Source organism: Helianthus annuus, chromosome 6 (assembly GCF_002127325.2).
Source record: "Helianthus annuus cultivar XRQ/B chromosome 6, HanXRQr2.0-SUNRISE, whole genome shotgun sequence".
In the NCBI taxonomy this organism is placed as follows: Eukaryota; Viridiplantae; Streptophyta; class Magnoliopsida; order Asterales; family Asteraceae; genus Helianthus; species Helianthus annuus.
This window is the reverse complement of record NC_035438.2, coordinates 3295681-3309729: the sequence shown is the minus strand read 5'-3', so window position 1 is coordinate 3309729 and position 14049 is coordinate 3295681.

The window sequence follows — 14049 nt, the reverse complement described above, 5'->3', positions numbered from 1 at the left end:
TGTGATCTTTCGAAAGTCAGCCATACGAAAGATAAGGATACATACTCGAAAGATAAGGATCTTTCAATTAGTGAATCCTTCGAGCTTGTGAATCTTTCGAAACCATTGTTCGAGATACAACAGTGACCTTTCGAGTACTGTTGATCCTTCGAACAATAGTCGAGCTTTCGATTGTGGTCAGTTTATTGTTAACAAATTTCTGTGATTTCAGATCTTTCGACCAGGATCTTTCGGCTGTGTATCTTTCGGAATTCTTACTTAGCATTTATTTTGCTTATCTATCATGAATCCGAGTTGGTGGAATCCGGCTCCAGATAATGGTGAATATACAAGATCAAATGTCACTCCCTCATGGTGGGGTACACCGGCTCCAGACGATGGAAAATACACGAATACAAGGTCATCTCCTTTATGGGCCGAGTCGCCGGTATCGACATCTTCTCAGGGAAATCAATGGGCATTGGTATCGAATCAAACTCCGAGCATTCAAAGTATTCTACTAAGCGAAAGTGAAACAGGAAGTTTGAATCGACCTCCAAAGTTGATGCATTTGAATGAATATCCAGGATGGGTTGAGAGATTTAAAACATATGTTCTTGGTCAAAATACCGAACTGTGGATACGTTTCACCACAGATTTCGATCAAGCCATAGAGGTTGCTGCTTCAGATTCTGCTACGTTTGCTGATCTTCCAGAAGATAAAAAGAAAACCTATGATCTGGAAAAGAAGGCATACGCCATTCTCACTCAGGCCTTGAGCAAGGATATCTACCATCAGTTTGTCAGCTTCAAGACAACAAAGAAGTTGTGGGACGGATTGAAAAACAGAGGAGTGGGAAATGCAGCAACACGTCAAATGCGTCATGATCTTCTCAAGAAAGAATTCGAAGGTTTCACTTGTATGGATAAGGAGTCCTTGGGAGATATGACAAGCCGATTTTATCATTTGCTTACGGAATTGGATAATTATAATGTAGTGACAACTAATGCTGAAATTGTGAAGAAGTTTGCTGATGCTTTGCCTCCTCAATGGAGTAGTTTCTTGGAAATCCTGAAGTACAACGGAGTGTTGAGAACCACTAATATCAACGAATTCGTGCAACTTTTGGAAAACAAGGATCAGGAGGAAACATTAAAGGCAAAAAGAGTTCCAGTGCCACAAAATCCAGAGATGTACTGTGGAACTTCCAATTCTTCGTCTGCTAGAACCGGTCCACATGCTCCACTTCAAACAGCTTTTGTTACTAGCACGGATATGTATGGCAACCCTGTGCAAGTTCCTGTTAAGCCACCTCCCACCACAGACATGTACGGAAATCCAATACAACCTCCTCCTCCTCCGCCTCCTGCTCAACAACAACGTGCATGTTATGGAGGAACATCATCTGCTAGTCAACAATCAAAGTCAGGTACAGTACAGCTCGACACGTCAAGCTTCTCTAAAATCAGTGTGGAAGTAGCTAAGGAACACATGGAGCTGCTTAACACTGTAGTGAGTGCGTACTGTGGGTTAATTGAAGGTCAGATTGGCAACATTAATCTGACACAAGAAGATTACAGGCAGATTGATAAAGAAGAGATGGACTTGATGGATATCAAGTGGGCCTTTGCTAGTGCTGTGAGAAGAGCAAAGGATTGGATGGAAAGTACTGGCAGAACCAGCTTGGAAAGTAAGCGAGACACCAAGTATGGGTTCGATAAGCAGGCCGTTAAGTGCTTCAACTGTGGTGAAAGGGGTCACTTTAAACGGGAATGCACCAAGCCAGCCCAGCACGGGAATCAAAACCCCTTCAGAAACCAAGGCAACCGGCAGAACAGAAACAATGATCGTACCATGGTACCCGTCAACAACCAAACCAACCGGGCACTTGCGGTTCAGGTAGATGAAGGTTGTGACTGGTCAATCCAGTTGGGTGGTGATGCTCCCGATGGAACAACATGTTTTGCTCAGGTTGTGAAGGAGCTAGTTCACACCAGTGGTGGAGAATCTTCTGCCAGTGGTGGTGAATCGTCTGAAGATGAAGACTCCTCTGGATACAGTAGAAGTGTTGATGAAGAATCATCCAATTCTGGTGATGATCATGTGGGTGAGACATCAAATGCAGCAATCGATGCAGACATTGATGAACTTTTGGGGGAAGCTGCAGCAGAAACTCAAAGAAGATCTATTCTGGTGGATCAAGCTGCTTATTCTTCGTCTTCTCTCCATTCAGCCTTTATGGCTAATGTCGACGGTTCATCAAGTCAGGTATGTGTCGATGAACCCACTGCTGTTAATTGTGATGAATGTACTAGGTTGCATGCTAGATGTGCTGAAATGGAGAAAAGTATGTCTGAGTTGCAAGGCAAACATGATGCTTTACAAGCTAGTTTGTTTGACTTGCAAGACAAACATACTACTGTGAATGAGAATTTGAGTGACTTGCAAAGTAAGCATGACGCTTTGCAAGAAAAGTATGATGTGACTTTCCTCCACAATCAGAAATTGACTGTGGACCTTTCCAAATGCACAGAAGCCAACATGTTTTATGAAAACCATGAAAAAGAATTTAAGTCAGTAATTGAAACATTAAAGAAAGATAAAACTGAACTGACTAAAATGGTTTCAAGAAAACAAACTGATATTAATTTGTATATATCTCGCCTTGAGATTATGCAAAAAGAGATGGCTTGTGTGAAAACCGAAAGTGATGCGATCCAACTCAAGCTAGACAGTTATTTGAGCTCTAGCTATGTGTTAGATCACATCATTGATGTTCAGAAGGAAAAGAGGGATGTCACATGCATAGGCTACAAGAAGTGTCCACCACCAGTGAGACATAATTATGATGCCATGCCTGATGAAGAGGACAGGGTATTCTTTGAACCCTCTGTGCCTCTAGATGTTAAGGAGTTTGCTGCAGGACTCGGATACCAAAAGGAAGTATCCTCAGATTCAGATGTGTCAGCAGATACATTTGTAAGTGCTGAACAGAATCAAGATCCTCCAGTTGTGATTGAGGATGCTGATTCCTCTGATGATGAATCTGATGATACTGTCACAGCAAAGTCTGATGCGGTGGCCAAAAATGAGGACATACCTCTTGAGAATCACATTCTATGTGATCCCCCTGTACAACCCGCTAAGACTGTTGCAACTGAGTCCTCATCTGCAGAAGAGCTGGAGAGTGTGAATTTGCTGTACACTCTAGTTGGTGATGATAAAATTTACTCAGACAAAGATTTTCCCATTAAGAATGTTAATCAATCCTTAATCTGCAAAGTCTTTGAGAATTCGACGAGTAAGTTCTTGGGAAAGGCAAGACCTAAAGTTACGGTTACACAGTGTCCTCCTATCCCAAAAGCTGAAATCCGAAAGCAATTTGGCAACAAGAAATTGCCAACAATGCCAAAACAGCAAAATCACGCCAAACCCAAAGGTAAAACACCGGCTCAAGCTGAAAAGAAGCCGAATCATAAGAAGAAGAAAAACGTTAACTTTGTGAAATCGACGGGAACGGACAAAATTGAAACGTTTGAAAATAAATCCAACTTAGAATTTGTCAAAAAGGCTATTATTGAGAAAAGAAATGAACCAAGCAGTTCAAAGCCTAGTACCTCGGGTTCACAGAGTTCAACATCATCGGCTAAGAGATCACATGATTCTTTGGGGTTTGTAGAACGAAGATCATGTTTTGAATGTGGAACCATTGGACATATTATTCGTAATTGTCCATATCTTCATAAGCAAAAAGAAAAGGTCGATGATCCCCGTGGCAAAACTGACCGTAAGCCATCTGTTTCCACAAAACAAGATCCCCGACTTGTAAAAGAAAGGGAAAAGAAACAGAAACGCCAACAGGTCAAGAAGATTGAAAAAGCAATTAAAACTGATGTGGTTCAAAAACAATCTGTTGCTGTTAAACCAGAAAATTCCAAAACTTCAAACAATCAAGAAGTTAAAATATTAAAGAACGACACTGGTAAAACAAAACAGACATGGAAACCTAAATCGGTTACTAAATCAGGGGGACCATCACAATTCACCAACCATCAAAGACAAGAAGTTATTGTCATTGATGAAAATGGAAGACCCAAGACCACAATGGCTTGGGTCCCCATCTCCAACTAATAATTTGAGTTCATGTGCAGGGTGCTTCAGGAGGAACTATCAGTAGTCATTGGATTGTTGATAGTGGGGCATCCAGGCACATGACAGGCGACATGAAGCTTCTCTACGACGTTAAATCTATTAGAGGAGGTTATGTTGCTTTTGCTGGAGATAAAGGTGGATATATAACGGGTGAAGGAATGATATCTAACGGGATTGTCAGCTTTGACAAGATCAATTTTGTGCAACAACTTGATCACAATCTTCTTAGTGTTTCTCAAATCTGTGATAAGCAGTTCTCAGTACACTTTGATGCTAATGGATGTTATGTGCTGAAACCCGGCTTCAAAATTCCAAAAGAATGGATTCTCTTGTCGGCTCCAAGGATAAATGATTTGTACGTCCTTGACATGAGCCAGGCTATTACTACGTCTGCACAAGCAACTTGTTTCGTTTCCAAAGCCACAGAAAAAGACACTATCTCTTGGCACAGACGAATGGGTCACATTCACTTACGCAAAATGAATCATTTGGTTTCAAATGAATTGGTGAATGGTGTTCCCCTCAAAAATTTCCATCTTCAAGACGTCTGTGTTTCGTGCCAGAAAGGAAAACAAACAAAGAAGAAGCACCCTACAAAGAAGATCAACACGGTGGCAGTTCCTCTTGAACGTTTGCACATGGATTTGTTCGGTCCTGTCAGGCACAAGAGTATTCGGGGTGATCAATACTGCCTCGTGATTACAGATGATTATTCAAGATTTTCTTGGGTTGCGTTCATGGCACACAAGAGTGAAACCTTTGGCATTATCAAAAACTTGATCATTCAGATTGAGAATTTGTATAAGTTGAAGGTTAGGCGGATACGTAGCGACAATGGTACTGAATTTAAAAATCATTCCATGGCGGAGTTCTGCACTTCAAAGGGTATTCTTCATGAGTTTAGTGCAGCTTATACTCCTCAACAGAATGGTGTCGCTGAACGTAAGAACCGCACATTGATCGAGACTGCTAGGACAATGTTGGTAGAGTCGCAGTTGCCCATTCCATTCTGGACTGAAGCTGTGGCTTCTGCATGTTACACATTGAACAGAGTCCTTACAGTCAAAAGACACAACAAGACCTGCTTTGAGCTTCTTCAAAAACGGAAACCAGATTTGTCTTATCTAGAACCGTTTGGAGCTCCATGCACGATCATCGATCCTAATGGAAAGTTTGGGGCAAGAGCAATTGATGGATACTTTCTTGGGTATGCCACCCCTAACTTACGAGTCTGGAATCTAGAGACTAAACGGGTCGAGGAGTGGTCTGAAGTCAGAGTACAAAGGCACACCTTGCCAGTCAAAAATCCGGGTCAACCTTGGATGTTTGAGTACGATGATTTCTTCAATTCGATCAATGTTGAAGCCGTTGAAGAAAATGCTGCGGCTAGGATGTTTTTCGAGAGTGACAATGCAACAGTTTCACCGGTGGTTCGTCCAATTCTTGTTAATCAAGAACCATCTTCTTCGGTGAACAATAATACTCTCAACAATGAGGATTTTCATGATGCAAACGAATTGAACGAATCTTCAGAGGATGATGAATTTCTAGATGCAGATCAAGAAGCCCCAACAACAGCAGTTCATGGTACTTCAGAGGGTACTCCTCCAGTAGATGCCCATAGAACAGCTGAGGCTACTGCATCATCCTCTTCGTCAATTCCGGGCCTTGATTTGGTTGTTGATCTTAATCTGAACAACCTTGGTATAAATGTTCCAGTTCCAGATAATCCAGAAACAAGGATTCATAATACCCATCCTCAACAAAACATCATTGGAAATGTGCAAAGTGGCGTTCAAACAAGAAACATGTTGCGAAACAACAACAATGCAGGCTTGTATGCAGCTATTCGAGAATCCGGGCAACAAAACGATTGGTCTTTCGCGTGTTATGTCTCACAGGAAGAACCAAGAACGTGGAAAGAAGCCTTGAAAGATAGCGCTTGGGTTGAAGCAATGCAGGAAGAACTGCAACAATTCCAGAAGCTGGGTGTCTGGAAACTCGTAGAGAAACCTGCTGGATACAAGAAGATTGGTACCCGTTGGGTTTTCAAATGCAAAAAGGATGACCGCGGAGTTGTTATCCCAAACAAAGCACGTTTAGTCGTTCAAGGTTTTCGTCAGATTGAAGGGATCGACTACAACGAAGTATATGCACCAGTGGCACGTCTCGAAGCAATTCGAATCTTTCTAGCCTATGCGTCTTTCAAAGGATTCAAGGTTTATCAGATGGACGTGAAAAGTGCATTCTTACATGGTGTGGTTGAAGAAGAGGTGTACGTCGAACAGCCTCCAGGTTTTGAAGATCCTATCCATCCCGATCGGGTTTGGTTGCTCAACAAAGCTCTTTATGGTCTTCATCAAGCACCACGAGCTTGGTATGCAACCTTATCACACTATCTGCTGGAGAACGGTTTTCGTAGAGGTCTTATCGACTGTACTCTTTTCATCAAGGAACAAGATGGAGATCTTCTTCTGGTACAGGTATACGTTGATGACATTATTTTTGGTTCTACTAATGATGTCTTGTGTAGGGAATTCGAGCGCATTATGCAGGATAAATTCGAGATGAGTGCTATGGGGGAAATGACCTTCTTCTTGGGCCTACAAGTACAACAAACGGAGTCTGGGATATTCATCCATCAGACTAAATATGTTGGTGACATCTTGAGCCGGTTCCAGATGTCTGATGCAACGCCCATTGGTACCTCATTGCCAACTAATCACGGAATTACTCCAGATTTGAAGGGAGAAGCTGTTAGTCCTTCAAATTACCGCGCTATGATCGGATCTCTTATGTACCTCACAGCATCAAGGCCAGACATAATGTACCCAACATGCCTGCTTGCCAGATATCAAGTTAACCCGAAGGCCTCACATCTTGCTGCTGTTAAAAGGATTTTTCGTTATTTGAAGGCGTACCCTGACACCGGTCTGTGGTACCCTAGGGATAATAACTTTGAATTGGTAGCTTTCAGTGATTCTGATTTTGGCGGATGCAAAATCGACGGTAAATCCACAACGGCTGGATGTCAGTTCTTAGGAAATCTCCTAGTCACATGGCAGTGCAAGAAGCAGACGTGTGTCGCTACATCAACATGCGAAGCTGAATACATTGCTGCCTCAAGTTGTTGCTCCCAAGTTCTTTGGATTCAACAACAAATGCGGGACTACGGTTTTGAATTCCTAACTACTCCTATTTACGTTGATAATTCTGCTGCTTTAGATATCACTAGAAATCCTGTGCAGCACTCAAAGACTAAACACATCGAAATCAAATATCACTTCATACGTGATTGCTTTGAGAAAAGGCTAATCGATGTTGTTAAGGTCCACACCGATGACCAACGTGCCGACTTATTTACCAAAGCATTTGACAAATCAAGATTTGACTTTTTATTATTGGTAAACGGCATTAAGGTCAAGCAAGAGTAAAACCAACATCGGAAAATCATTTTTGTAAATATCTTTGTGTCTTTTAAATTTATCTTAGTTTATTGATTTTAGGGGGAGTAAATCCAAAAATCAGAAAATCCAAAAACATCGAAAAATTTCAAAAACACAAAAACAATAGAAAAACAAAAATGAGTTTCCTGGCGAGCAAAAGAGAAAATGATAGTACATCAGTGGTCTATCCAAACCTCTTTAAACCTTAAATGAAAAACGATAAGCAGCTCTATATAAGATGTATCGGTAGGCTCACAATCATTTTAAAGTGTGCAGGGTGATATAAATCTTAATCGACTGAAGACCAGGTGGGAACCACTCATTGGCATATGGTCTTAGTACCGAAATTTCGTTTGATAGATTGCCGAGGTTCTGAGATATTCGGTCTTTATGCTGCTTATCATCTGGGTATCATGGTTGTATCTTTTACCGAAAAATAACGGGGACGCAAGTCTAGATCTTCCATGATACTATACATACGTGTACATATTACATACTGCATTCGACCTCAATAAGTGATAAACAATCACATGTCCAAATCAAATAAGTGATAAAATATCACATTTTTCCGGGTGCCAAGTTCGTCTCTCTGCTGTACGGAAGTACTGACCTGTTCACGGACTTGCACCTGTGCCCTCATGCATATGAAAATCAAGTTCCTCATCAATAAGTGATTATATCACATAGGGCTTGTTTTCAAATCAAAATAAGTGAGTATCTCACAATTTATACGGTCAAACAGATGATAATCGGTATACTCACCGGTAAGATGAACTCTCGTGCATACCTTGATACGGGAATGTGTCGTGATGTGGATGAACACCGGTCGGTAAGTATAAATCATACCTTAACGTATCCCCTCGCCATGATTACATCTGATAAGTTGAGCTTAAGTGGACAACAATACCGATAATTGTTATAGGATGCTTATTTTAATGTTAACTAACTGAACAACAAGAGTGTTTTGGCATGACCGTACACTGATATGATTCTCTTACCCTCGAAACTCGCAAAAAGAATGTCTGTATATATTTATTTACTGCTTAACTTTTATTGTTTTTCTTTTAAACAGTTTCGTCGTTTGGTGCATATCAGCACGACATTAGCGGTGATGTCGTTTGATAACACTCAAAGGATTTTAAATTGTTGTCTTTCTTAATATTAGAACACACCTAAAATCTGTTTTAATATAAACTTTATAAAAGCCAAAAAGATTTTATTTCTGCCTTATTTTCGATCGTACGATGTTGGAGCTCAAGTCTTCGTTACCTGAAACCTGACTGAAAACCGAACTGACTAAATCTTCATAAACGGTCAAAATTTGCATGTTTTGAAAGTTAAAGACTAAAATTGACAAATTTATTAAACTTTCAAACTGTCGGACGATGTTTGATTGTGACATGGTCATTCGTGTGTCATTTGTTTATACTATATTCCAAGCAGTTGTTCTCATTATGCGTTTAGATTTCTTGCATGTGCAGATTCTAAAGGCTAGGAGAACATGGTCGATGACAAGCTTCGGGATGAAGACACAACGTGAAGGCACTCAACTGATGAAGATGATCGAGTTGCCGCTGGCCATCATCAACACCACAAGGATCTCACTTCATAAAGTTAAAGTATTTCACGAGCATAACTCAAGGGGGAGCTTATGTTAAGGGGGAGTTTGTCAACACACTTCCTACATGATTCGGGTAGTTTGTTGATACACTCTCTGCTTTCAAGACGTGAAGACATTGAAGATCCTCCGACAATGAAGACTTGAAAGGACATCAGAGTTTTGGGAACTCGAAGACCAAAGACCGTCGAAGTTCGAGACGTGTCTACAACTATAGAAGATAAAGACAAAGCTACAGCCAAGGGGGAGTTTGTTGGTGCACTTGTGTCTGTACTTTGTCTGTATTCAGTCTGTATATAAACGATGTTCTAAGTCTGTAAGTTGACCAAGTCAACCATCCTCCGGTTTGACTTGGTCAAACAGTTAGAAAGTAGTTGTCTGTCTCGAAGGATAGCTCCTCGAAGGATACTGTTGATCCTTCGAGGTACTCGAAAGATATGCTTCGATGGTTAGATCTCGAAGGATCATCCTTCGAGGTCATTGCTGATCATTCGAACATCATGTCATCGATAGATGATCCTTCGGACCATCTATCGAATCCTTCGGACAAGACCTGCTGTGTATGGGTATAAATACCCATGCATTGTGTTGAGTTCATTAGACAGAGATAGACACACAAACAGAAAGACATCCGAGAGATAGGCTGAGAGCATTCTGTCCGGAACTCACTCACACACTTTGAGAGTTTACATGTTAGATTTGTAAACATTGTGCTTGTAACCGAAACCTTCATTTGCATTAATACAAGTTGTGTTAATCGGTGAACCCGTGTGTGTTTGTGTATTTACTTGTCTCATCCCGGTTTGCTTGCTAGCTTGGATTCCGCACTCGCTAGTGGGTTAGTATAACAAGGTTTGAGGTTCGTCATCCTCCGACAAAAGGGACCTACAGATAATATTGGTTTCATTATTTGCACATATCTGTATTTATTTTTGTAACATTCTTAACTACTAGTTTGTTAGGTTTTTCTAGTTTATCTCTTTGACTTACTATATTAAGGAGCTTGATAATCAATAATATATCATCCACATTTACTATCTCACATGATATCATTCCCAACGGCCTCTGTTTGAATTTTTTCGAAAATTTAGCCGCCAACCATCCTTTCTTCCTCACAGATTTGAATCACCAGCCATGGGTGACAAATCTGAACCAAAACTTCAAGCCTTACACCCCGTTTAGACCCTCACTAATTGTCACAGCCCCCGACCCCTATTCCGGGAGCGGGCGGCCGCGGCCAGTTTTAGTGGTATCGGTGTTTATTAATTTTGGCAGCGGAAAGTTTCATCAGGACCGTAGTTAGGAAATATTTTATCAGAGTTAAACACCATAATGTTTGAAATAAATAAATGGGATAAAACCCAAGTTTTTCTGTTTTTATATTTATAATAACAAGTGGGACAAAACCCGATTTTCCTTTATGGTACATTTATAGGGAATAAACCCTAATTAATTTTTTTTTCGAAGCAAATGTTTTGTTTCATTCCAATCATCAGGGCAAATTACATAAGGATTGTTGGTGCACTTGTGTCTGTACTTTGTCTGTATTCGGTCTGTATGTAAACGATGTCCTAAGTTAGTCTGTAAGTTGACCAAGTCAACTGTCCTCCTAGTTTGACTTGGCCAATAAGTTGTAATATGTTTGTCTGTATCGAAGGATAGCCTCGAAGGATACTGTTGATCCTTCGAGGTGCTCGAAAGATATGGTTCGACTGTTAGACCTCGAAGGATCATCCTTCGAGGTCCCTGCTCATCCTTCGAGTGACTTGTCCTCGATAGATGATCCTTCGGACCATCTATCGGATCCTTCGGGATAGACAACATGGGCTGGGTATAAATACCCATGCAGTGTGTTGTGTTTTAACTAAGAGAGACAGAAGGATAGATGCACACAGACAGAAAGTTAGAGAGTTGAGAGCATTCTGTCCGAAACTCACACACACACTTTGAGAGTTTGCAAACTATTTGTAAACATTGTGCTTGTAACTGGAACCTTCATACGTATTAATACAGTGGTGTTAATCGGTGAACTCTTGTGTAGGTCCCTTTTTGTCGGAGGATGACGAACCTCAAACCTTGTTATACTAACCCACTAGCGAGTGCGGAATCCAAGCTAGCAAGCAAACCGGGATGAGACAAGTAAAAGAACAAACACACACGGGTTCACCGATTAACACAACTTGTATTAATGCAAATGAAGGTTTCGGTTACAAGCACAATGTTTACAAATCTAACATGTAAACTCTCAAAGTGTGTATGTGAGTTCCGGACAGAATGCTCTCAAGAAACTCTCTATCTCTCGGTATCTTTCTGTCTGTCTCTCTCTAACAAGTCTAATGAACTCAACACAATGCATGGGTATTTATACCCATACACAGCAGGTCATGTCCGAAGGATCCGATAGATGGTCCGAAGGATCATCTATCGATGACAAGATGTTCGAATGATCAGCAATGACCTCGAAGGATGATCCTTCGAGGTCTAACAATCGAAGCATATCTTTCGAGTACCTCGAAGGATCAACAGTATCCTTCGAGAAGCTATCCTTCGAGACAGACAACTACTTTCTAACTGTTTGACCAAGTCAATCCGGAGGATGGTTGACTTGGTCAACTTACAGACTTAGAACATCGTTTATATACAGACCGAATACAGACAAAGTACAGACACAAGTGCACCAACAAACTCCCCCTTGGCTGTAGCTTTGTCTTTATCTTCTATAGTTGTAGACTCGTCTCGAACTTCGACGGTCTTTGGTCTTCGAGTTCTCAAAACTCTGATGTCCTTTCAAGTCTTCATTGTCGGAGGATCTTCAAAGTCTTCACGTCTTGAAAGCAGAGAGTGTATCAACAAACTACCCGTATCATGCAGGAAGTGTGTTGACAAACTCCCCCTTAACATAAGCTCCCCCTTGAGTTATGCTCGTGAAAAGACTTTATCTTTATGAAGTGAGATCCTTGTGGTGTTGATGATGGCCAGCGGCAACTCGATCATCTTCATCTTATGAGCGCCTTCTCGTCGTGTCTTCATTCCAATGCTTGTCATCGACCATGTTCTCCTAGCCTTTAGAATCTGCACATGCAAGAAACCTAAACGCGTAATGAGAACAACTGCTTGGAATATAGTATAAACAAATGACACCCGAATGACCATGTCACAATCAAACACCGTCCGACAGTTTGAAAGTTTAATAAATTTGTCAAATTTTAGTCTTTAACTTTCAAACATGCAAATTTTGACCGTTTATGAAGATTTAGTCAGTTCGGTTTTCAGTCAGGTTTCAGGTAACGAAGACTTGAGCTCCAACATCATACGATCGAAAATGAAGCAGAAATAAAATCTTTTTGGCTTTTATAAAGTTTATATTAAAACACACCTAAAATCTTTTTGGTATTTTTGAATTTAATAGACAACAATTTAAAATCCTTTGCGTGTTATCAAACGACATCACCGCTAATGTCGTGCTGATATGCACCAAACGACGAAACTGTTTAAAAGAAAACAATAAAAGTTAAGCAGTAAATAAATATATACAGACATTCTTTTTGCGAGTTTCGAGGGTAAGAGAATCATATCAGTGTACGCTCATGCCAAAACACTCTTGTTGTTCAGTTAATTAACATTAAGATAAGCATCCTATAACAATTATCGGTATTGTTGTCCACTTAAGCTCAACTGATCAGATGTAATCATGACAAGAGGATACGTTAATGTATGATTTATACTTACAGACCGGTGTTCATCCACATCACGACACATTCCCGTATCAAGGTATGCACGAGAGTTCATCTTACCGGTGAGTATACCGATTATCATCTGTTTGACCGTATAAAATGTGAGATACTCACTTATTTTGATTTGAAAACAAGCCCTATGTGATATAATCACTTATTGATGAGGAACTTGATTTTCGTATGCATGAGGGCACAGGTGCAAGTCCGTGAACAGGTCAGTACTTCCGTACAGCAGAGAGACGAACTTGACACCCGGATAGATGTGATATTTTTATCACTTATTTGTTTGGACATGTGATTGTTTATCACTTATTGAGGTCGAATGTAGTATGAATATGTACACGTATGTATAGTATCATGGAAGATCTAGACTTGCGTCCCCGTTATTTTTCGGTAAAAGATACAACCATGATACCCAGATGATAAGCAGCATAAAGACCGAATATCTCAGAACCTCGGCAATCTATCAAACGAAATTTCGGTACTAAGACCATATGCCAATGAGTGGTTCCCACCTGGTCTTCAGTCGATTAAGATTTATATCACCCTGCACACTTTAAAATGATTGTGAGCCTACCGATACATCTTATATAGAGCTGCTTATCGTTTTTCATTTAAGGTTTAAAGAGGTTTGGATAGACCACTGATGTACTATCATTTTCTCTTTTGCTCGCCAGGAAACTCATTTTTGTTTTTCTATTGTTTTTGTGTTTTTGAATTTTTCGATGTTTTTGGATTTTCAGATTTTTGGATTTACTCCCCCTAAAATCAATAAACTAAGACAAATTTAAAACACAAAGGTATTTACAAAAATGATTTTCCGATGTTGGTTTTACTCTTGCTTGACCTTAATGCCGTTTACCAATAATAAAAAGTCAAATCTTGATTTGTCAAAAGCTTTGGTAAATAAGTCGGCACGTTGGTCATCGGTGTGGACCTTAACAACATCGATTAGCCTTTTCTCAAAGCAATCACGTATGAAGTGATATTTGATTTCGATGTGTTTGGTCTTTGAATGCTGCACAGGATTTCTAGTGATATCTAAAGCAGCAGAATTATCAACGTAAATAGGAGTAGTTAGGAATTCAAAACCGTAGTCCCGCATTTGTTGTTGGATCC